The 23,907-nt window shown below is 41.8% G+C and overlaps 1 protein-coding gene and 1 long non-coding RNA gene across 2 annotated transcripts in view; both read right to left on the bottom strand.

Annotated features, from left to right (window-relative positions):
- The window catches only part of LOC307022744 (uncharacterized protein), a gene marked incomplete at its 5' end in the record, with an annotated part of 97,258 nt that overhangs the window by 31,322 nt on the left and 42,029 nt on the right, over positions 1-23,907 (bottom strand). The gene's annotated exons all lie outside the window — the stretch shown is intronic.
- LOC307022649 lies at positions 14,662-16,225 on the bottom strand. The gene is made up of 3 exons (XR_013803467.1): positions 15,999-16,225; positions 15,238-15,285; positions 14,662-15,046 (listed from the first exon to the last, which is right to left on the bottom strand). It is a non-coding gene; the product is annotated as an uncharacterized lncRNA (long non-coding RNA).

Raw genomic sequence — 23,907 nt, 5'->3', positions numbered from 1 at the left:
TCTCCTTCTCTTAGCGACTGTAACTCCACAGTTGCCTACACTCTTTTCGGGTTTGCTAACGGTAGCTACTTTAGCTTGATAGCTAGCCATGGCTCTTTCCCCACCCTCGGGTGCTATTTCCTGCTCTAACTGTCTCATGTTTGGTTACTCCCCTACCTCCTTTACTGGTACCGATACATGTGTTAAATGTAGTATAGTTGTTAGGTTGGAGGCGGGAATCATAGCCATAGAAGCCCGGCTCCGCATCTTAGAAAATAACTCAGCTACAGTAAAGCCCATGTTAGCCGGTGCGGACCGGCAAAAGGTAGCTCCTCTTAGCCGTCCCCCGGCAACTCCCGAGCAGCAGGGAGAATGGGTGACTGTTCAGAAGGGGCATAACGCGAAACCCGCAGGTCCCCACCAACCCGTTCACGTATCTAACAGATATTCCCCACTCAGCGAGACACCCGCTGAGAAGCCAACTCTGGTTATTGGTAGCTCTATTATGAGACACGTGAATTTAGAGACCGATGCCTCCACAGTCACATGCATTCCGGGGGCCAGAGCGGGCGACGTTGAGGCGCATCTTAAACTGCTGGCTAAAAATAAACGTAAATACAGTAGGATTGTTATTCACGTCGGTGGTAATGATGTTCGTTTACGCCAATCAGAATGCACCAAACTTAATGTGGCGTCGGTGTGTAGTTATGCTAAAACAATGTCGGACACCGTAATCTTCTCTGGTCCCCTCCCCAATCTGATCAATGATGACATGTATAGCCGCATGTCATCATTTCAGCGCTGGTTGTCTTGGTGGTGCCCAGCAAACAATGTGGGCTTCGTGAATAATTGGACAGCCTTCTGGGGAAAACCTGGTCTGATTAAGAGAGACGGCATTCATCCTACTTTGGAAGGTGCAAATCTCATTTCGGCAAACATTTCAGGGCTCTGTGGACTTAATCCATGACAAACTGGAGTTGAGACCAGGAGGCAGAGTCGCAGTCTTACACGCTTCTCTGCGCTCTCTCCTAGGCAGTCATCCATAGGAATCCCGACCCCAATAAAATACCCAATATTAACGGTGTGTGTGTCTGCCCAAGGACAATTTAAGGTAAAACCTAATAGAGGTGTCATACATAATAACCTAATAAAAGTAAATGTAACAACTACTACAGTGCAACAAAACAGGAAGATTAAATGTGGTCTCTTAAACATAAGATCTCTAGCATCTAAAGCAATACTGGTAAATGATTTAATATCAGATTATAATATTGATATATGCTGTCTCACTGAAACTTGGTTGAGACATGAAGAATATGTCAGCATAAATGAGGCCACTCCACCCAGCCATATCAATACTCATATTGCCCGAGGCACGGGCCGAGGAGGTGGAGTTGCAGCAATCTTTGACTCAAGTTTACTTATCAATACTAAACAAAAATTAAATTATACCTCCTTTGAAAGCCTCATTTTCAGTCTTACGCATCCGACCTGGAAAACTTTGCAGCCAATCTTATTTGTTACAGTGTACCGTGCACCAGGTCCTTATTCAGAATTCTTATCAGAATTCTCTGAGTTTTTATCAGCTTTGGTACTTAAAACAGATAAAGTAATTATCGTAGGTGACTTTAATATTCATGTTGACGATGATAAAAATAGCCTTACTGTTGCATTTAATTCTATATTAGATTCTGTTGGTTTCTGTCAGAGTGTAAATAAACCAACCCACTGCTATAATCACACTCTTGACCTTGTTCTGACTTATGGTATTGAAATTGAGCAACTATTAGTCGAACCGCATAATCCTGCTTTATCCGACCATTTCTTAGTAACTTTTGAAGTACTGTTACTAGACTACAAAGCATTAGCCAAAAGCTCCTGCAGCAGAAACCTATCTGTTAGTGCTATAGCCAAATTTAAGGAAGAGATTCCACCAATACTTAACTCGATAGCATGTCTGCATGTAGGGGAGGAAACTTATACAAAATGTACACCCCCCCAAATTGATCATGTTGTTGATAGTGCTACAGATGCGCTGCGAATAAAATTAGACTCTGTTGCTCCTTTGAAAAAGAAGAAAATAAAACAACATAGATTAGCTCCATGGCATAATGCCGAAACCCGCAAAATAAAGCAAAAGTCGAGACAACTTGAAAGGATATGGCGTTCCACTAAACTTGAAGAATCTCGTTTAATTTGGCATATTACTCTCAATGAATATAAGAAAGCACTGCGTAAAGCGAGAGCAGCATACTACTCTTCATTAATAGATGAGAATAAGAATAATACAAGATTTCTTTTCAGCACTGTAGCCAGGCTGACAGAGAGCCACAGCTCGACTGAGCCTTCTATTCCCATAGCACTCAGTAGTAATGATTTTATGTGCTTTTTTAACGATAAAATTGTTACTCTTAGAAACAAAATCAATGACCTCTTGCCTTTGACCAGTATAGTGTTATCAACAGCTCCCGGAAACGTAAGTTCTAATAATATTACACTAGATAGTAAACTAGAATGCTTTTCAGCCATAAACCTTGAACAATTAAATTCAATGATTCTCTCTTCTAAACCATCAACGTGTATCTTAGACCCGATTCCAACTAAGCTGTTAAAAGAAGTTTTTCCATTAATTAGCACTTCTTTATTAAATATTATGAATATGTCTTTATTATCAGGCTATGTTCCAAAATCATTCAAAGTAGCAGTGATAAAACCGCTTCTTAAAAAGCACAACCTCGATCCAGAGGTTTTAGCCAACTATAGACCTATTTCTAATCTTCCGTTCCTCTCAAAAATTCTTGAGAAAGCAGTCGCAAAACAGCTGTGTGATTACTTAAGAAACTATGATTTATTTGAAGATTTTCAGTCTGGCTTTAGAACACAACATAGCACAGAGACAGCTCTGGTTAAAGTCACAAATGACATTCTAATAGCCTCTGACAAGGGACTTGTCTCTATTCTTGTCTTACTCGATCTTAGTGCTGCATTTGATACTATCGACCATGATATCCTATTGCAAAGACTAGAGCACTTAGTTGGCATACAGGGAACTGCTTTAGGCTGGTTTAGGTCTTATCTATCTGAACGCTCTCAGTTTGTACGTGTCAACGATGAATCTTCCATGCAAACCAAAGTTAGCCATGGAGTGCCACAGGGCTCAGTGCTTGGACCTATTTTGTTCACCCTATATATGCTTCCATTAGGCAATATTATAAGGAATCATTCTGTAAACTTTCATTGTTATGCGGATGATACTCAACTATATTTATCAATCAAGCCTGATGAAATTAATCATCTAAATAAAATTCAAGACTGCCTCAAGGACTTAAAAACGTGGATGACCTTAAATTTTTTGATGTTAAACACGACCAAAACTGAAGTTATTGTACTTGGCCCGAAGAATCTACGAAACAAATTATCTAAAGATATATTAACTATGGATGGCATTAATTTGGCCTCCAGTGAGACTGTAAGGAATCTTGGTGTTATATTTGATCAGGATTTATCCTTTAACGCCCACATAAAATCAATTTCAAGGACCGCCTACTTCCATCTACGTAACATTGCAAAAATCAGGCATATCTTGCCTCAAAACGATGCAGAGAAACTAGTCCATGCATTTGTTACTTCAAGGCTGGATTATTGTAACTCCTTATTATCAGGGTGTACCAAGAAGTCAGTCAAGTCGCTTCAGCTGATTCAAAATGCTGCAGCTCGTGTACTAACCAGAGTTAGGAAAAGGGACCACATTACTCCTGTTCTGGCTGCCTTACACTGGCTCCCTATAGAACACAGGATAGAATTTAAAATTCTTCTTCTCGCCTACAAAGCCCTTAATGGGCAGGCGCCATCTTACCTTAAAGAACTCATTATACCCTATTGTCCTACTAGGGCATTGCGTTCCAAGAATGCAGGGTTGTTGGTTGTTCCTAGAGTCTCTAAAAGTACAATGGGAGCCAGAGCCTTTTCTTATCAAGCTCCACTTTTGTGGAATCAGCTTCCAGTTTGTGTTCGGACGGCAGACACCCTATCCGTTTTTAAGAGTGCGCTTAAGACTTTCCTTTTTGATAAAGCTTATAGTTAGGGCTGATTAGATTCAGCCCCTAGTTTTGCTGATATAGGCTTAGTTTGTCGGGGGACATCTTACTTCTTCCTTCTCTCTGTCTATACCTGTGTACTCTCATGTTCCGATTAACCCAGCTTCCCCAAATGTCTTTCTTTTTGGTGTCTATATACGCCGGGATCCGGAGTCATGGATGATCCTGCGGTCCTGTGTCATGGATTGCGAGTCCTGGATCTTGAGACGTGGCTGCGGTCCTGGATCATAAGTCCTGGATGGATATCCTCGTGGATTCATCTTCTTATTATACACACATGCATTTCAAAACATTTGGACTACCTATGTTGCAAATGTATTATCTTTTCAATTTACACACGGCATCTATTGCACGTCTGTCCGTCCTGGGAGAGGGATCCCTCCTCTGTTGCTCTCCCTGAGGTTTCTCCCATTTTTCCCTTTAAACTGTGGGGTTTTCTCTGGAAGTTTTTCCTTGTACGATGTGAGGGTCTAAGGACAGAGGGTGTCGTATTGTCATACTGATATTCTGTACAAACTGTGAAGTCCACTGAGACAAATGTAACATTTGTGATATTGGGCTATATAAATAAACATTGATTGATTGATTGATTGATTGATTGAAGGAGTGTGGGAGGACTGCACTGGAGAACGACATGACGTTTCACCGTCTGTTGTAATGCTGTGGAATAACGCGGTCATTAACGCCCTTCCTCAATCAGTGCAGGCAAGCCTGGGAGATGTGGTGGCATTAGACGCTATACCCATTGAAGAATGGAGACAACATCTCATTTACCACGATATGAAATACCAAGCAACCCAGAGGGAAAAAGACGAGGAAATTAAAACATTACAACTAAGACTCTTGAAGATACAAATAGCTGAGAAAGATACCGAAGCTAATAAAAACAAGAAAGCAGCAAGGCAAATGGCAGCTACATCAGAGAAGGCAGGGCAGATACTTCCAACAATTCAAGCCCAGGAAGAATCAGAGAATGCAGGGCAGACATCTCAAACAGTTGAATCTCAGATAGTGCCAGAGAATCAGATGGAGAACCAACAACCAGGAGGTTTCCTAGGAGGCAGAGGCAGAGGAAAAGTTCTCCGGTTTGAGGGATGCAACATATGCAATCAGCTGGGCCATTGGGCTAGAGATTGTCCACAACAACAAATGAAATACCCACCACATGCACCAAACAACGGCCCACCATGCAGTTTCCATGATGACGACGGAGGCAGGGGGTCCAAGAGATGTCAAATACGTACAGGATTTCCAAACATGAACCAAATGCCACTGACAGCCTGGTATCAACCACAACAATGAGGAAGCTTAGAGGACCAGACCATCAGGTGATGCATCTTCAGCACTAGAGTATCGTGAAATCCAGCTACATAGAGCCACATATGTCACCATAGGAGGGAGAGGTTGAATGTTATTTAAAAGATAGTGAGTAGAATATTGCATTTACACATAAAGCATCCACAGAGTAGTAGAAGATTAAGACATAGTAGAACATTTAGCAGACTATTTTTGTAATTATGAGAAGGAAAATACATTACGAGTGATGTTGTTCGCCCACACAGAAAACTATTGTGTCCACACAGCTAGTGAGGTCAAGAAGACGGGCTTCCACCCAAAATATACAAGGGGCGGCGATACACCTGACGTGGAGCTGTCCAGACCTGAAAACAGAAACTCGATTCTGCTGTGGTGAAGTCTGGCTACAAAGGGAGGTGTTCCAATAGGGTCGCTTGTCTCAAACCAGTGAAGAAGTCAACAAGAACCCAGCTGAACTAGAGAGTGACTGTTAGCGGGAGAACAGTGACGGAGAGACAGAGACTGGCCCAACATTTTCCAGCCATTACATAAATAGACCCCGTCAGAAGACCGGGGCTGTGTTTAAAGGGGAACTTCATTTATTCTTCGCCAGAAGTGCAGTTTTTAATTAAACAATTATGTGATTTATGGAGTCAGATTACATTTTTCTCATAAACGCAATTTTATAATCGGTCTGAAGTATCTGTTTTAAGGCATGAGCTGCAGATTAAATAACATAACACTGATTGAGAGCTTGGATGAAGAAGTTGTATGGTTTTTACAACAGTTTCAAGAATCAGTCTTTATTTATTTATTCTTGAGTAACTTTACTGATTTATAGTGTAGTTGTACTGTCCTCCTGATGACGTTTCTAATCAAAAGTAGACAGCCAGCCAAACTCCCAAATAATGGACACGAGAGTCAGGATATAGCGTTAAGCTCCAGCTTTACTATGGACTCAATGGACATGCCGTTACAGCAAAGGAGTAAAACTAAAATAAAACAGACATATACATTGAATTAGTTTCACAGAACGGATGAGATGCTAAAACATCCAAACAACTCAAATAAGCTTTAAAACTAGAAGATATAGTTTTAAACAACAAATAATTACTCACAAGCAATGCGTACGATGAGCCAAATCAAAGGATTGCACTGGATAGAGAACACCATGTGGCACTGCTGGGCTCTCACATATAACTGAACATGTGGTCTTATATACTTTTAAATACTGGTCTACGGTGAATGTACCACGTTTCAACATAGGAGGTGCTAAACAACACAAAACACAAGATAAGCTGCCTGGAGGGCAGAACACTCCCCGCATGGCGTCTGTGATGCCAGTATTACATATTTTCCTGATCTCAACAGTCCTCTTTAGGCAAAAGAAGAATGACTTCCGTAACAGGTCTCAGGAATATCTTAGAAATTCCTTGAGCAGTGATCTTAACTTCAAGCTTCCGCACCTTTCCGTCCTGGCTTGGAAATGTAGATGTCAAAAGCGCCATGGGCCAAATATTCCTTATAGCTTGGCTGTCTTTCAACAGCACCACATCTCCTTCTCTTAAGTTGCGAAGGTCCTCGTTCCACTTGCGACGATTCTGAAGTGTTGGAAGATACTCACGTTTCAAGCGGGTCCAGAACATGCTTGCAAGGGTTTGCACTTGTCTCCATTGACTTCGAAGGAGGTCCTTGTCTGAGAAATCTCCAGGTGGAGGTGGAGCACCGACCTTCTGTGTAAGCAACATTGCCGGTGTCAGGATGAAAGGGTTATCTGGGTCGGAAGAGACTGGAACCAGTGGTCTGGTGTTTATTATAGCCAAAACTTCAGCCATGAGTGTGCACAAGACTTCATGGGAGAGGCGTATGTGTTGTTGCAATAGCATGGATTCAAGTATTCAGCGAGCTACTCCAATCATTCGCTCCCAGGACCCTCCCATGTGAGAAGAATGGGGGGGATTGAACTCCCAGGAGCAACCTTGCTCACTCAGATACCTCTGAATACCGGATCCTTGTTGTTGCTTGGTCAATCCAAGCTCATTGCTAGCACCAATGAAGTTGGTTCCCCGATCTGACCTCAGTTGCTTGGCTGGTCCACGGTGTGCGAAGAAGCGCCTTAGAGCGTTGATGAAGCTAGAGGAGTCCATGGACTCAATTACCTCGATATGCACTGCTCTAGTGCTCATGCAGGTAAACAGAATCGCCCAACGCTTGCTCTCGGCATTCCCACCTCTTGTACGCCTTGCAGTGACTTGCCAGGGTCCAAAAACATCCAAACCCACATAGGTGAATGGAGGTGATATGCTGAGGCGTTCAGGTGGCAAGTCTGCCATGGTTTGCGCTTCCGACAGGGGATGCAGTTGTGTAAAACTGAGCCGATGAGCCTCTTACATCCAATGATCCACAGGCCAGCGGATCTGACGGCCACTTCGGTGAAATGTCGGCCTTGATGTTTTGCCGGTGCATGGTGGTGGCGTACTAAAAGAGTAGAAATATGGCTGTGCTTTGGTAGAACTAGTGGGTTCTTCTCGGCATGTTCCAGTGGTGCATGTTTGATTCTGCCTCCAATTCTCATGAGACCTTTTTGAAGCACAGGGCTGAGTTTGAAGAGCGGGCTGCTCTTCGGGAGGGGCTTGCCATCGGTAAGCACAGAGAATTCCTCTGGGAAGGCCTCTTTTTGGACCACCGTTATGATGACATCCATAGCTTGAGAAATTTCATCTGGAGTGCGGGGTTGTTTGCACTGATGCCACCCTCTACATTCTTTAGCATTGTTCGTAGATGTGGAGGAATGAGCTATATGAACAAGGAAACCAATAGCTCTCAACAATGAGCCCCACGTAGAGAAGTGTTCGAACCTTTCTGTGGTGAGACTTTGCTTCTGAACTTGTGTGTGGAAGCTTGACAGCTCAGACCGCACTTCCACGTCGAGTTCAGGACTGATAAGTTTGAAGGACTCAGGGTTTTCTTGCAGGTCCTTATGTGGTCGATGAAGGAAGGCTGGTCCGCTGAGCCATGTAGATTTCAGGAGGTGTGAAGCAGGGACAGCCCTGGATGCGTGATCAGCCGGGTTGTGCTCTGTTGGTACGTATAGCCACTGCTCTGGCTTGGTCGATTGACGTATCCGCTGAACTCTGTTATGCACATACACATAGAGGCGCTTTACCTCGTTATGTATGTAACCGAGAACTACCTTGCTATCACAGTAAAATGTAACTGCATCCATCTTGGTGTCGATCTCGCTGATAATGAAGTCTGCCATTTCCACGGCTAGGACCGCAGCAAAAAGTTTGAGCCTAGGGATTGTTGGTTCGGAAAGAGGAGCGAGCTTGGCTTTCCCTAAGACAAAGCCGACAGAAATGTCCCCATCTTCGTCGATAGTCCTCAGGTTAGCCACCGCACCACTAGCCTTGTTGGAGGCATCGGAAAACACACACAATTCCACGTGTCTTGCTTTGGAGAGGGAAACTTTTGTGTAGGTGCGTCGGACATAAAGCTGCTTTAACTCTTGGAGTGAGTCTCGCCAGACTTCCCATTCTCTCCGTTTCTCCTCTGGGAGTGGAGCATCCCAATCGGATGTATGACTGGTGAGGTCTCGTAGGAGAACTCTTCCTTGTACAGTGACTGGATCTGCCAGACCAAGGGGATCAAAGACGCTGTTCACTGTTGACAACACGCCACATCGAGTGAATGGCTTGTCACACGCTGACACGTTGAAGGTGAATGTGTCATTAGCTATCTCCCAGCATGATCCCAGACTCCGCTGTACAGCTGTGGTGTCACCGCTTAGGTCTAAATCCTTGATGCTTTGAGCATGTTCCTCTGGTGGAAAAGCCTTCATTACAACTGGGCTGTTGGAGACGATCTTGTGGAGGCGGAGGTTTGACTCCGCAAGAGATGCTTGGGTTCTTTGGAGAAGACTTATAGCCTTTGTTTCAGTTGGCAGGGACACAAGCCCGTCGTCAACGTAGAAGTGTCTTTCTACAAACTGTCGTGTTTCAGTACCATGTTCGTGTTCACCTTCTTTGGCGGCAAGCCTGAGCCCGTAGATGGCGATGGAAGGCGAGGGACTGTTGCCAAAAACGTGAACTTTCATCCGGTACTCGACGATGTCCTTCATTGGATCGTTGTTCCTGAACCATAAGAACTTCAAAAAGTTGCGGTGATCTTGTCTGACGAGAAAGCAATAGAACATTTTTTGGATATCAGCCATTATTGCCACTGGCTCCTTTCGAAATCGGATCAGGACTCCCAATAGGCTATTATTGAGGTCAGGGCCAGTCAACAGGACATTGTTGATGGAGACGCCGTCTTCTTGTGCGCTGGAATCAAACACCACCCTTATTTGGTTGTGTTTTTGAGGGTGGTAGACGCCGAAGGTTGGCAAGTACCAACACTCCTCATTTTCCATGAGAGGGGGTGCTGGCTCTGCGTGGTCATCCTCAAAAACCTTTCCCATGAAGGCAATGAACTGTTCTTTCATCACAGGTTTCTTGTTGAGGGTTTGAATCAGTGAGTTGAGACGATTGAGCGCTTGCCTGCGGTTGTTTGGGAGCCGTCTACGTGGCACCTTGAACGGCAGTGGAGCAACCCAGTTGTTCTTCTCATCCCTGTACACCTCTGAATCCATGATCTTTAAAAAGGCAGCATCCTGGATGGATAAGGGAAGCTTGTTGTCGTTTTCGGTTGTTTCGAACACATGTTGACCCATGTTATGCTCCGTTACTTTATCCATGTTGGCTTTGTGTGTGCTGAGGAGGCTATCTCGTCGCTCCTCGCCGTAGCACACTCTCTCTTTCAGGTCTATGGAGCTGTCGCAGGGTGTCAAGTAGGAAGGTCGTCCATTCTCCAACACTTGAGTCTTGTAGGTGTTGATGCTTGGTTTGTGGGCATTACCGAGGCACACTTCCCCAACCACAACCCAGCCCAAATCCAGCCGCTGAGCGAAGGGAGCACTGTGAGGTCCGATGACCTGCTCTCTCACTTTATGCACTCTTATAATGTCTCTCCCTAACAAGAGGAGAATTTGGGCGTCCGGATCCAACTCCGGGATGTGACCTGCTACGGCTTGGTTGGAATTTGATTGCACTCAATCAGTGATGGTAAGGTGAGGGTAAGTCCTTCGTACACTGGCTCAATCTGGAAACCTTCAGCTTTTCTGCCAGACATGTCGATGACTCCAGCGCATGTTCTTAGTGAGTATCGAGTTGAGTGACTCTTGACATTAAACAGCTCAAATAATTCTGGCCTTGCTAAAGAGCGGTTGCTCTGGTCGTCTAGCACGGCGTAAGTGAAAACACACGAACCAGGCATATTTTAGAGCAGGACATAGTAGGCTGTCCTTCTCCACAAATATCTGTGCACTTTGAGGTGACAGTAGGTGCAGGGTCACACATAAGCTCTTTTCCCTCCTCGCTTTGCTCTGGTGCTAGGGTTGGAGCTATAGATGCCTGATGTGCTGGACCTGGATGCATGGCCGCGATATGCCGATCACTTTCACACTCTGTGCATTTCCAAGCAACTTTACAATCTCTGGCCATGTGGAATGTTGATGCACAACACCTGTAGCAAATCCTGTTTTCACGGAGAAAACTTTTCCTTTCATCTAGTGTTTTTGCTCTGAATCCACGTTACTTCCTTAATGGATGTGGTTTGTGATGGATAGGACAGCTCTTTGCTGGATCCTCATCTTGCTCTGGAGTGTTGTTTTTGTCATGTTCAACGTCGATGGAAATGTCTGTCTTGTGGACTGTAACTGGAAGTTTCCCTGGTTGATAAAGTGGTTTATCTTTTGCAGGAGGGTTGCTATTGCTGAAGAGAGCGAAGCTTGGGTCGTTCCTGGTGCGTGCTTCGTGGCAGATAACGTCAACAAAGAAGGAGAACGGGGGAAGGAGGCAGTGATGTTCCTCCTTGAACTTGGAGCCTTTGGAAATCCATTTCTCCTGTAGTGCATATGGAAGTTTCTCTACAATGGGACCAATCCCGCGAGCAGTGTCCAGGAAGGCCAACCCAGGCAGATATCCATCCTTCTTTGCTGACTGAAACTCCATGAGGAGGTCTCCAAGCTCTCTGAGTTTTATATAGTCTTTGCTGGAGATCTTGGGAAACATGTCCAATTTCTTGAAAAGAGCATTTTCAATTACTTCTGGTGCAGCATAACACTCCATTAATCTGTCCCATGCTTATCTCAGTGCCGCCTCAGGATTGTTAACATGCACTTGACGGATTTTCTTGACGTGGTGGGACGATTCATTCCCTAGCCATTTTGTCAGAAGATCTAATTCCTCACTGGCTGAAAGGATCGAGGCCTCTGATAGCATTGAGGAAGGAAGACTGCCATGCCCTAAAGCTTACAGGTTGGTCATCAAACTGGTTGAGAACTGTGTTCACCAGCTCCCGACGTGCTAAGTACTTTACAAAGTCTGTTACATCAGGGGTTTTTGCTGCGGCAGCTGACTTAGTGTAATATTGAGGAAAATAGGGTTGAGCTGAAGGGTTCGTATTTTGCATATGTGGCTTTATATATGGAAGGTCTTCATTCTGATGGCAGAATTCTGAAAATGGTTTGGAGGCTGTAGGGTTGAAAGGCATGGAATGCTCAGATTTGAAGGCCTGCTGGGCAGAAGGTTTGATTTGAAACCCCTCATATGCGATCCCCCATGTAATTAGGCTGTCGTCACGTTGTATGGGGAACTGTTCAGGGACTTTGTGAGATGGGGTCATATGTAGCTCATTCTGTTGTTGTAAGTATGCACCTGTGCGGTCTTCCATCTCTCTTTGGCTGCGAGGTGGTTTATGCTGCTCTTCCGCTGCTTCCAATACGTCTGCCTGAGCACTGGCAGCAGCTGCCTCTCTCTGGAGAGCCAAAGATTCCAATTGAACCTCCAACCTCGCCTTTTCCAGAGCTGTCTGGGCCTCTCTTTCTGCTAGCTCTAGTTTCAGCTTAGCGTCCCTGTCTGCGAATGACGCACGTACACGTGCTGCCTCTGCTTTAGCACGGGCCTTTGTTGCTGCACTGGCTGAGGTTGAAGATGTGCGGGCGCTGCTCGTGACATCAGACATCTTATCACTCTCTTTAGCTGACATGGCGCAGTTTTTATGTGGTGTGATTTAATCCGTTGCAATCGTAGATGCTTTACCATCTGATTACTTGCTTTTTTACTGTACTGTCCTCCTGATGACGTTTCTAATCAAAAGTAGGCAGCCAGCCAAACTCCCAAATAATGGACACGAGAGTCAGGATATAGCGTTAAGCTCCAGCTTTACTATGGACTCAATGGACATGCCGTTACAGCAAAGGAGTAAAACTAAAATAAAACAGACATATACATTGAATTAGTTTCACAGAACGGATGACATGCTAAAACATCCAAACAACTCAAATAAGCTTTAAAACTAGAAGATATAGTTTTAAACAACAAATAATTACTCACAAGCAATGCGTACGAGGAGCCAAATCAAAGGATTGCACTGGATAGAGATCACCATGTGGCATAGAGAACCGCAGTGACGTGTCGTAAAACCCGGAAGTAAACTTCTTCCGGTTCCTTCGCGAAAAACCAATGCAAATTCTCCATAGGATTTTGGAAAATAGCTCGAAATAAGGTCTGTGGTTGACACACATTTAAGGGAGGGATCACGTTTTGTTCAGCCGGATAATCTCCACATGTCAACCCTACTTTTATAATTTTTGAATCATAAATCTAGTCGCCAAAAGCGAAATGCTAACGTTATGCTATAAACGAACTACAAGCCAGTACAGCAGCAGGGTCGCACGACTTCAACGTCACGCCAATTTAAGATCGTTTCAACTGACTTGCACTGAAACTGCACTTTGAACACTTTAAATATATTACATTTTAAACTGTATACACCGGTTATCTAGGCCCGTTTTGTTTAATGTATACCACGTTTATCTAGGCCCTTTTGTTTTATGTATACATGTCACACTGTGGGAAACGATATTTAGATATCTCTGGATGTATAACACATGTAGAATTTTTGACAATAAAGCTGAATTTGACTTTCGCGTGCTTGCATATTTTAACAAAGCTTTTCATTTTAGCCACACTGAATTTAACTAGAAGTCATGGCTGTGTTAATTACCAGTCTGATATCGTTTTACAAAGATGACAAGAAGAGTGTAGATAGAGGAGAGAAGTCAGGACACGTTACAGTGCAGCCTAGATGAAGGTGTGCTTATCGGTGTTGTCAGGGCTAGCATGAGGGACAAGGTTTATAGTGTCGGTGAGTAGTGATAGCAAAAGTACCGTTAACCTTTTAAGACCGAGTTAATTTATTCACATTCATTCCCATCAACAAATCAATTGTATGTGTCACATGAAATCTTTATTAGGCAAGGCAAGTTTATTTATATAGCACTTTTCAACACAAGGCAATTCAAAGTGCTTTACAAAAAATGAAAGACATTAAGAAAATGGCATTTCAAATCAGTCATTAAAAAGAAAAGCTAATAAAATAAACATTAAAAGAAAAAATACATGGATAAAAGTTACAGTGCAGTCTAAGATATGAATAGTTCAATTAAGAGCAGCGACAAAAAGAAAAGTCTTCAGCCTGGATTTAAAAGTAGTAAGAGTTGCAGCGGACCTGCAGGTTTCTGGGAGTTTGTTCCAGATATTTGGAGCATAATAACTGTACGCTGCTTTACCATGTTTAGTTCTGACTCTGGGGACAGAAAGCTGACCAGTCCCTGAAGACCTGAGAGATCTGGATGGTTCATAATTTAGCAGGAGGTCAGAAATGCATTTTGGTCCTAAACCATTCAGTGCTTTATAAACAGCAGCAGTATTTTGAAATCTATTCTTTGACACACAGGAAGCCAGTGTAAAGACTTCAGAACTGGAGCGATGTGATCCAATTTCTTAGTGTTGGTAAGGACTTGATCAGCGGTGTTCTGAATCAGCTGCAGATTTCTAATAGATTCTTTAATGAGACCTGTGAAGACACCATTGCAGTAGTCCAGTCTACTGAAGATAAAAGCATGGACACGTTTTTCCAAATCCTGCTGTGACATTAGTCTTTTAATCCTAGATATGTTCTTTAGGTGATAGTAAGCTGATTTAGTAACTGTTTTAATGTGACTGTTGAAACCAATAACTAATTTAATCCGCTGACAGGAGAGCCCACCTCCGAAGATCGTGACTGGCTGAGGGACAGACTCGGGGGCAGGTTCTCAGGAATTTCTTGGCTTCTCTCCCCCGAGCCAGAAGAGGAACACTACAGCTTGGAAACACTTACTGTTCCTGAAATTATCAAATCTGTTGGGCATCAGGGACCTGAGTGGCAAGCAAGGCATTGTCTGAAGAGCAACAGAGGGCAATTCAGGTGGCTACCACTGGTCAGCGAACCAGCCCAAACTGGCATTTGTTCAGGAAAGGAAGGTTGACTGCCAGCAACTTTGGAGCTATCCTGAGGTCAAAGCGTGTGACTGCTTCCTTTATTGCCAGGGTGCTAAGGCAACAACAGGCCCTTGATGGTGTTTTGTCTGTACAGTGGGGGACTATGAATGAATGTGAGGGCGTCAGGGCATTCACCACTGCAACTCAGATGCAGGTCCATGAGTCAGATTTGTGGCTCTCCCTATCAGGATTGTTGGGGGCATCTCCGGATGGTCTGGTAGGGTCTTCCGCTGTGCTGGAGGTAAAGTGTCCCTACAGAGCCAGGGAAATGACAATTAGTGAAGCATTGCAAATCAAGGGCTTCTTTGTCAGTAAGGAAGGAGAAACATTCAGCCTGCGTGAGCAACATCCTTACTGGCACCAAGTGCAAGGTCAGTTTCACCTCACTGCAAGGAAGAAGAAATAAAAAAATTGTGAATTGTTTTTAATTTACATTTACTCGCCTTTGCAATGTTGTGGTTGTTAGAGTGTTAGGTTTCCTGTCAGCTCGTCTGTTGGGAAGATATAAAATATAGTTTCATGGAAGTCACACCGTCCCATATACTGTAAGAGCATTAAGACATACAGTACATAGGCTAAAACAAAACATCTAAAGATATAACCTTGCACTTTGATAAGTCTCGTGAACATTTTCACTATTTTGACATTTTTATAGATGAAAATTGAACTAAATAAATAAATGGTAGATTAATCCATATTGAAAATAGGTGTCAGCTGCTACAATAATTATAATAGTTATATTTCTTAATTAATTAAGATAAGATATTACTGTATTGATCCCAATTTGGGAAATGTTTGTGTTGCAGCAGCATAACAAGAAAAACAAAATATAAGTTATTATATATACAAAAGTATGTGAGGGATGGAATATTAAATTGAATATAAATGTAAAATGTACATGTGATTTTATGTCCAAGAGAAGCTATGGAGCAGAGAGTTCTCTGCCAGCCAGAGGTGATTTGTTCATAGTTCAATATGTCAAACTGATTTCCCTGACTACAATCTTTAGTTACATGGTGAAACGTTATGCTGCTTGTACTAATTAGACTTATCATATAAGCCACACAGGTTTTAATAGGATGTATTCATTATCTTTACTTATGTTGTGGTCTTTTCAGCAGCGCCATCTCTATAACGGCGATACAGTCACTACCCATTATTTACATTTCACTGTGACATGGACAAAAATGTAACGTCAGCTTACCTCATGGCACGAATCCAGACTCTCCTTTGGAAAACATTGGCCGGGAAACGATAGAACAAGCACGTTTCATGCGAAGACCTGTGGCTGCAACCCGGAGCAAAGCAACAAACCATTGCGTAGCTAACTAGTAGCGCTAGCTTTAGCTAACGTTAGCCAACGAAACGAACTGCCGAGTAAAATTGGAAAACACTGGTAATTAATTATTCTATAATTTGTAAAACTACGGTGTTAAAAACGACAATTTTAAAATACAGATTCTAATGGTCAGATATAGATATACAGATACTAAAGATAGGCAGGTACTTGCTTTCAAGCAGAACACAGGGGGAAACAAACTTAGCGGGAGTGTTTACGTGTTCGGCGTAATGACGTACAACGGCCTCGACAATTTCTGTAGTCCTATTCAGCCATTCGGTAACAACCATCGTTTTTCAGACACGTAAACTCTTCAAAAATCCCCAGTGGGGTCACTGCTGATGTATTTAATGTCGTAGAACAAAACGTCAATTACCTCTTAAATTTGTGTCAACCACAGACCTTATTTCGAGCTATTTTCCAAAACCCTATGGAAAAAATGCATTGCTTTTTGAGGAAGGAATCGGAAGTGCTAAAAATGCTAACTTACTTCCGGGTTTTACGACGCGTCACTGCGGTTCTCTATTGCTGGGCTCTCACATATAACTGAACATGTGGTCTTATATACTTTTAAACTACGGTGCAGTATCACGTTTCAACATAGGAGGTGCTAAACAACACAAAACACAAGAAAAGCTGCCTGGAGGGCGGAACAGTAGTGCTTAAGGCACCAGCCCTTCATGCAGGTCACCCTCTGTGAGAATAGTTCATATTTTCCCTCCAGTTTGGAGAAATATTATTTTATCATATGTTAGTTCAACAGTGTCAACAAATCCTCTAATCCTAGAATTATTGAGACGCATTAGCGACACCAGGGGTATTGTTTTTCGCAGCAACGATGATGCATAATACCATGACAAAAGCCATTATTGAAACAAGTAAACTATTAGAAGTGCTAATGGAAAAAAAATTGTGAATATGCATTTATGCCATCAGAAAGCCATACATCATACGATATTTTTGTACGCCTTGTGGGTACACGGAGAATTTATATTTATTTAATGCAACGTTATGGGTTTTACATGTCCTGTTCATAATACGGTAATCATTGCAATATTAATTGAGCATTTCATGCTCAAAGGGGGGAGTGTCATGATTATACAGATATGTTGATTTCAGTGAAGTTGTAGTTAATAAATAATAACAAGTTTGTCAACAATAGGTCTCATAACAACAAGAGGTATGCCGAAGCTTGGGCCTTCTCCAAGGAGGGAGTGGTCCAGTTTTAGATATTAGACAAATAGAAGTGGATGAATATGTCAGAACTCTGACTAATATTATCCAAGTTTTGTCTACACAGGCTAGGAAAACTACAGAGATACCAGACGAGACACCAGAAGAGACTCCTGTTCGGCCAGGTGATTGGGTGAGGGTGAAGGTTCACAAAAGACAGTGGGCTCATCCCCGGTGGACGGAAGCGTGAAAAGTTGTAACAAACTTCCCACGCGCTCCGGTTTAAAGGTAAAGAAAAAGGAGCAAATTGACACCACCTCACACATTGTCACCCTTCACTGGCAACTTCCAGAACATTATTGGGAGTTAGGACTGATTTGGCAGAGCTGGAACAAAACAATAAATAGAAATAAGATAAAGATAGAAACAGCTCAAAAGACGAATTGTCTATAGATTTTTATAGATTGTACATTAATGTGAAAACTTATTTTTTGTTTTACATCTGAAAAAGAGTCCAATTTTTTGTATGTTATTTTTGTACTCATTATTTAAATTCTGTAACGGGCACAACCAGGGATAAAATGGAGATGATGACAAGAACAAAGCCAAACCAATTGTGGGGTCCCCTAGGGATAAGAGGCAGAGTAGCATTGTCGATTGTGCTCATTACACTTGGCACCTTTCTGGTTGGAAGGGGAGTACAATATCAAGTAAAACATGGAACCATTAGTTCCCTCATAGAGAATGCCCACCTCACTAACAAGACTCCAGCTGTGTTTCAGAGACTTTCACTTATCCCCAGAGCCAAAAGATCAGCTGAGCAACAAGAGGAGGAGTTAGAAATACTCGTTCCCAAAGGTGAGGCGGTTATAATCAAGATGATTCACCCCCCCTATATGCAGTTCTTGTATCAAATGATGAGATGGGTTTAAGTGATCGGGATATGTAAATGATGGGGATTTACAGATTAGGGGAATCTCTAAATACACTGGATCCATGTTTTAGTCTGTACCAGAAACACCCCCTGTTAAGCTATGAACAACCTACCGGTGACCTATCTGAGCACAATTATTGAAAATGATTGTTAGACACAGGCTACTAACCCAAAGGACAGCTTTGTATGTACAAACTCTATGAACAAGATTCCCCAGCAGATAGTGGCGACATTGCAGATATGTCCAGTCACAAAAGTTACTAAGGTTCTAAATAACAGTGGGATTAAAGTGATGGAGAAAATATGGAGACGTTCTTTTATAGTGTGTGAAATATGTGGTGCTTGAAACATGTAGGTATTTAAACCATAGAAGAAAATGGTTTCCTGAAAGAGTTAATTGGAGTAAACATGTTACAGTGGGTGAAAGCAATGTTTAGGGATATGGTAAAATTATTAGTAGACATGAATTGTGTTTAAATGACATTTAACAACTAAGATGGATAGTAAGATTAGGAAAATAGAGTGGAAAAGGTTGAATTTATTTTACCTCGGTGTGTTAGAATTGAACTATACGTAATGCCTCCCGAGTTCTCTCTCTCTTTCTATCTATCCGCCCGTCAGACCACACGACCCCATCGTCCAAGCAGACAAAATACCTCACCACGGAAGACTCCTCCTCCTCCATCGAACAGACAGAGAAGCAGAGCTGAAAAATCTCCACCTGAGGCATCCAGAACTACAGGTGACATAAAAAGGCACTCTCTCATCGGTCCCCCACAGGACATGAAGTTCCAAGCTGAGTCACAAGATTTGGGCACAAGAGCAGAGTGTGGGACATGAGAGCGGAATACGCCCTCCATGCAACCAGTAGAGACTGTAAAGGAGGAGATGAAATGCAAAGCAGATGGGACACTGAAAAGAGTTACAGCGGAAGGATCCAAGAGCGGATGGACTGAGGAGAAGGTGGAAGGAGGAGTCGGCATGGTCCGGCAGAACGTGAGGGGGTCGTGGCTTGACAACCAGAGGGGGAGAGAAGGAAAACGGGAGTGAGTGAGTTTACACATAAACACACTTATTTACCAACGAGAAATACGTAAAGAAAAATATTTATTAGCCATGAATTAATCAATTGGTGAATTTATAAAGAAAGAAAGAGGAAACTATTAAATAACCCTAAAAACACACTGAGGGTAGAACATATTATTCAATCTTTTCATCATATGAACAAATTATTCTTTAAGTGTTTTTTATTCATGTGTGAATTTGGGGAAGATTTAATTTGTTACAGTATAGACCTACAGTTTAAAGGAATGGTTTTAGTAACCACTCTATAAAAGCAGACAAATCTTTATTTGTATGGAAAATGTTAAAGGTAGAGCTAGTACCAAGCCAAAGATAGTATTCCAATCTAGAGTATTGATATCTCCATTGTAGCATGGTTATTACCTCAGGAGGGAAGATTAAGGTGGAAATAACATTTTTTTTTCGTCCAAGATGTAGAGTTTTAAAAAGACATTGGGCAAAGAGAGATTGCACATTTTAATTTAAAAAAAAACGAATATAATTGGGAGTAATACATGCGGGGCCTTGGATCACTCATTGTGATGGTGCATATTTTACAACAACTATCGTTCAGGGAGAAGGGGTCGTTCGACCCACCCTGCAGATGTTTTAAATCTTACTTGCAGCTTCAGAGGGAGCGCACGGCACCAGAGTATGAGTTTTAAAAGACAAGCGCCACCAGCTCCTAAAGGTCATCCATTCAATCAGTGATGACCTGACATTTAGAGATGTTATTTAAAGGAGAAACATATCTGCCATAAGTGTAAATTCCTGAATTGAACTGCAAACCATTAATGAAATGACTTCTGTTTTAAAGTCCTTGTTAAAGGAGGGACTAATTATCACATGCTCGGGCACCCAAGGTTCCACACACTGTTAAAGGGGTTAGCATAGCTATTTAAGTAGACCATAATTGAAAATAAATTAGTATAATGGGTTATTGATATTCCACCGGTTCTCACACCATTTCAGGGACTTTATCACTGCATTAGAACAGACCACCCAAAGGTACTTAGTAGGAACATTTAAGTGATGAAATTCTACAACTGTTGTAACTGACCAAAATCTTCTCCCAGAAATGACTGTCTAGAATGCCGTACCCCAGAGTAGAACGTACCGATTGATCACGACGGCCCCTTCTAAAGAACATATTACTTTCATACCTTAAATGGTATGAAAGGAGGGAGGGTAAATTTCTCATGAGGAGACAGTTACAAATGCTAGCAGAACAAGACGACCCACCCTGTATACAGATGTTGATGACAATGATGAGTTAGTTTAAATGATATGGATGTTCGGAGATGAGATTGATCAATGAATGTCCAGCTGATGTGATTCTTTAAATTATGAAATCATGTGAAGAAGTGAGCAAAATAAAATGCTAAAATTGAGTGAATCCATTTCAATTTACTTTACACTATTCCAAGATAGTTTATTTTTATTTTTCAATTTACTTTGCCAATCCAAGATATTTTATTTTATTCTTTATTACTTTATACTATTCTAATATGGTGGATCTCATGTTGTATAAATCATTGCTATTCTAAAATGGTTTGTTTCTTTTCACTTTGTAAAAAAGAGTGCCTTAACACTGAGCGTGGTATGAGAACGGTTTCTGTGAAAGGAGGGAGGAAGAAATGTTCTGATACCAAGCCATTGCTGCTATTTTGAAGAATGATATTGAATGTAAACACTAGAAGTTATACACAAGGGAAAACTTTTATGTTTGAGCACAGGCAAATAATTGATTTTATATTTATGTAAAGTTAAGCCAATTGAACCATTCCATTTAGATTGTATGTTTGTAATATGAGTTATGTACTATGCAAAGTTCAGATGAAGAACTCATTGATTTCAGTATTATACACACCTTTTATGTGTGGAAGGAGGGACTGTTAGAAATTAAAATCAATGTTTTATGGCATAATTTAGTTTAAACATGCCATCAGTTAAAATGCTGATTTATACTAAAAAAACCTGAAATTCTCGTGCACAACCAGTTAAGCTTTTATTCTGAAAATCCTTCATCTCCGGTTAGCATTTAGCATGTGGCTAATATACGATTTCCTAAAGAGGTGAATTGAGTAGCGAAATGACATGGTGTGGTGAAAACCGAAACCTACTGATTTAACACTACAACTATAGATGTCGAGATACTACCATGCTGAATATTAAATGAAGGTACAGTTTATTTGAATACATTATTGTTTACAGACGAGAGTACCATGTGACAACATCCGGAATGACCGAAAACCAAACCAGCCGTGAAGTATTTTCTGTATTTTTTAGAGTATTGATTAAAGTGATGAAAGAGAATATGAGGAGAAAAGGCGTGTTAAGCATATGTTGAATGTGAAAAGTACCAATCCTCTGTTTAAATGCAACAACGGACATTAGAGACGAGGCGAGCCGGCTGGCGGGGAGGACTCAGCAGAGGATATATAACAGCACCGGACGAGGGATTCTCTCTCTTCTCTTGCTCATGAGAGCCAGAGCTGTTTTCTGCCTGAACAATATTCTGTCTGAAACACTACCGCGCCTTTTTTAATTAAAGTATCCCATTTGAATCTTCTCAGAGACTCCATTTAGTCTCATTTTAAAGCTTCTCTCCTGGACGCAAGAATAACGAACATATTTAACAGGTGGCAAAGGGGGGGCAAGGGGTCATGCCAGGGTGGCATGGGAGGGCGGACGGTACGTGGTATTTTATACTGCTTAACCTATTTATTGTTAAATCATGCCCTAACACAGGGGTCTGGAACCTTTTTGACCAAAAGAGCCATTTTGCTCCTTTTTCCAAAACATTTTTTTGTCTGGGGCCGCAAAGCATATTTCATAGCTTGATAGCTAATAAAGTTGTATTTATTGTTATATCAGACAAAAACTACAGTTTTTTTTTGCATGTATTAGGCTATTTATTACATTATATAAAACTGTTAACCTCTAATAAGAAACAAAGAACTCCTATAAGGAGAATTAAAAATAATACACAGGCCTACTTTAAAATAAATTAAACACAGCACTTGGGGAGTCCTCTGCACATTTGAAGGAAAAAATAAATAAAATTAAAATGGGCCCACTTTGAAATAAATAAAACATATAGCTGCACCCTAAAAAGAGTTAAAGGTAGGGTAGGTAAGAATGGAGAAACCAGCTCGAGTGCGCTAGAATTTGAAAATACACAACCGGAAAAAATATGCCTCTTCCTTCAGACTTTCTTACAGAGTCCCTCCTCCAACACACACAAACACGCATCATCAATGAGGCCACGAGATAAGTTTGTGCACAGATGGAAGGCTGACAGGCAGGTAGGCCATCCAATCATTTTAGCCGGCCCGGCTAAAATGATTGGTCGTGCTTTTTACAGCGCTACGGCTTCCACAGATTAATTTTTGTATGTATTTATTGTCAAAGCATTTAATATATTCATTGCTATCGGGACGTTAAGAGCATTCCATGGAATATAACAAAAAGTGTTTTCTGAAATAAATTACATACCCTATTTAATTATGGCTGAAGATTGTCAGCTGTCTTCCTCTCCCATGTTGTTCCTCGATACGTAAAGGCTGCAGCACCTTTGACAACTTCTCTCTACACATCAAACATATCGATAAACCAGCATCGTTTGCTGTGAAAGCATATAACTCTGTCCAAACATAATTTAATTCCTGTGTTGCTCCGGTACTTTTCTTTGACTTATCCATAGTTCGCTCATCAAGCCGGGTGTCAGGTTATTCACCCGCAGGAAAAGGCGCTCGCACGGGACTGTAGCAGGATGTGACGCATATTTTAGTTGATCTAATTAAAACCGTTTTGTTTTTTATTTATGTGTCACAGTATCACCTCAAAATACAAGATACGAAACATTTTCAACCATGCAACAAAATATAAATAGTCCTACAAATACTTTTATTTTATTTCCTTCTTATCTTTGTCTAAGCTCAAGGGAGCCAGAGCAGAGGGCTTAAAGGGCCGCCCGTGGGCCGCGGGTTGCCGACCCCTGCCCTAACACAAGTGTTAATGCACAATAGAAACAAGGTGGTCAGACAAACAAACTAAAATATAGCATAAAACAGCAGGAAGTGCTCATGATACCCTATAATTCTGTTTACTGTAAGTACAGTAAAGGTTCTTAGTTATAATTAAGTACACAAATGACATCACCCATCTCTTAAGAGAGCAAAAGTTGACCTGTGCAGCAACACATTTCAATCAATATGTTTCAATACTTAGAGCTGCTAGATTATGCTGCTGTAATGGAATATGCAAGGAGAATGAAAACATACCATGTGGTCCAGCTGGAGTCTCATCTGCCTCCTCATCCCTGCCTCTGCCCCTCTTTCTGACACTTAATCTTTATTCCTCACATACATTTCTTCTTCTTCCCAAATGTCTTCATCTCCTCTTGGCTTCCTCCTGCTCTGACCCTCCTGGTCTATTCATCTCTCTTTTCCTTTTCCTCTTTCTGTTCGTCCTGATCACTTCTCAGATATGTCTTTTTGTTGTAGTTGAATCACTCCAGCTACTCTGGCCTGCAAGAGTCTACTTGTGAAAAGCACTTGTACAAAAGCTTGTATATATCTTTACACGTTAGGGCCATGTAGC

This window comes from Notothenia rossii (genome assembly GCF_949606895.1).
Source record: "Notothenia rossii genome assembly, chromosome: 10".
NCBI lineage: Eukaryota > Metazoa > Chordata > Actinopteri > Perciformes > Nototheniidae > Notothenia > Notothenia rossii.
The sequence above is the reverse complement of the archived record's forward strand: the minus strand, read 5'-3'. Positions and strand labels throughout refer to the sequence as shown.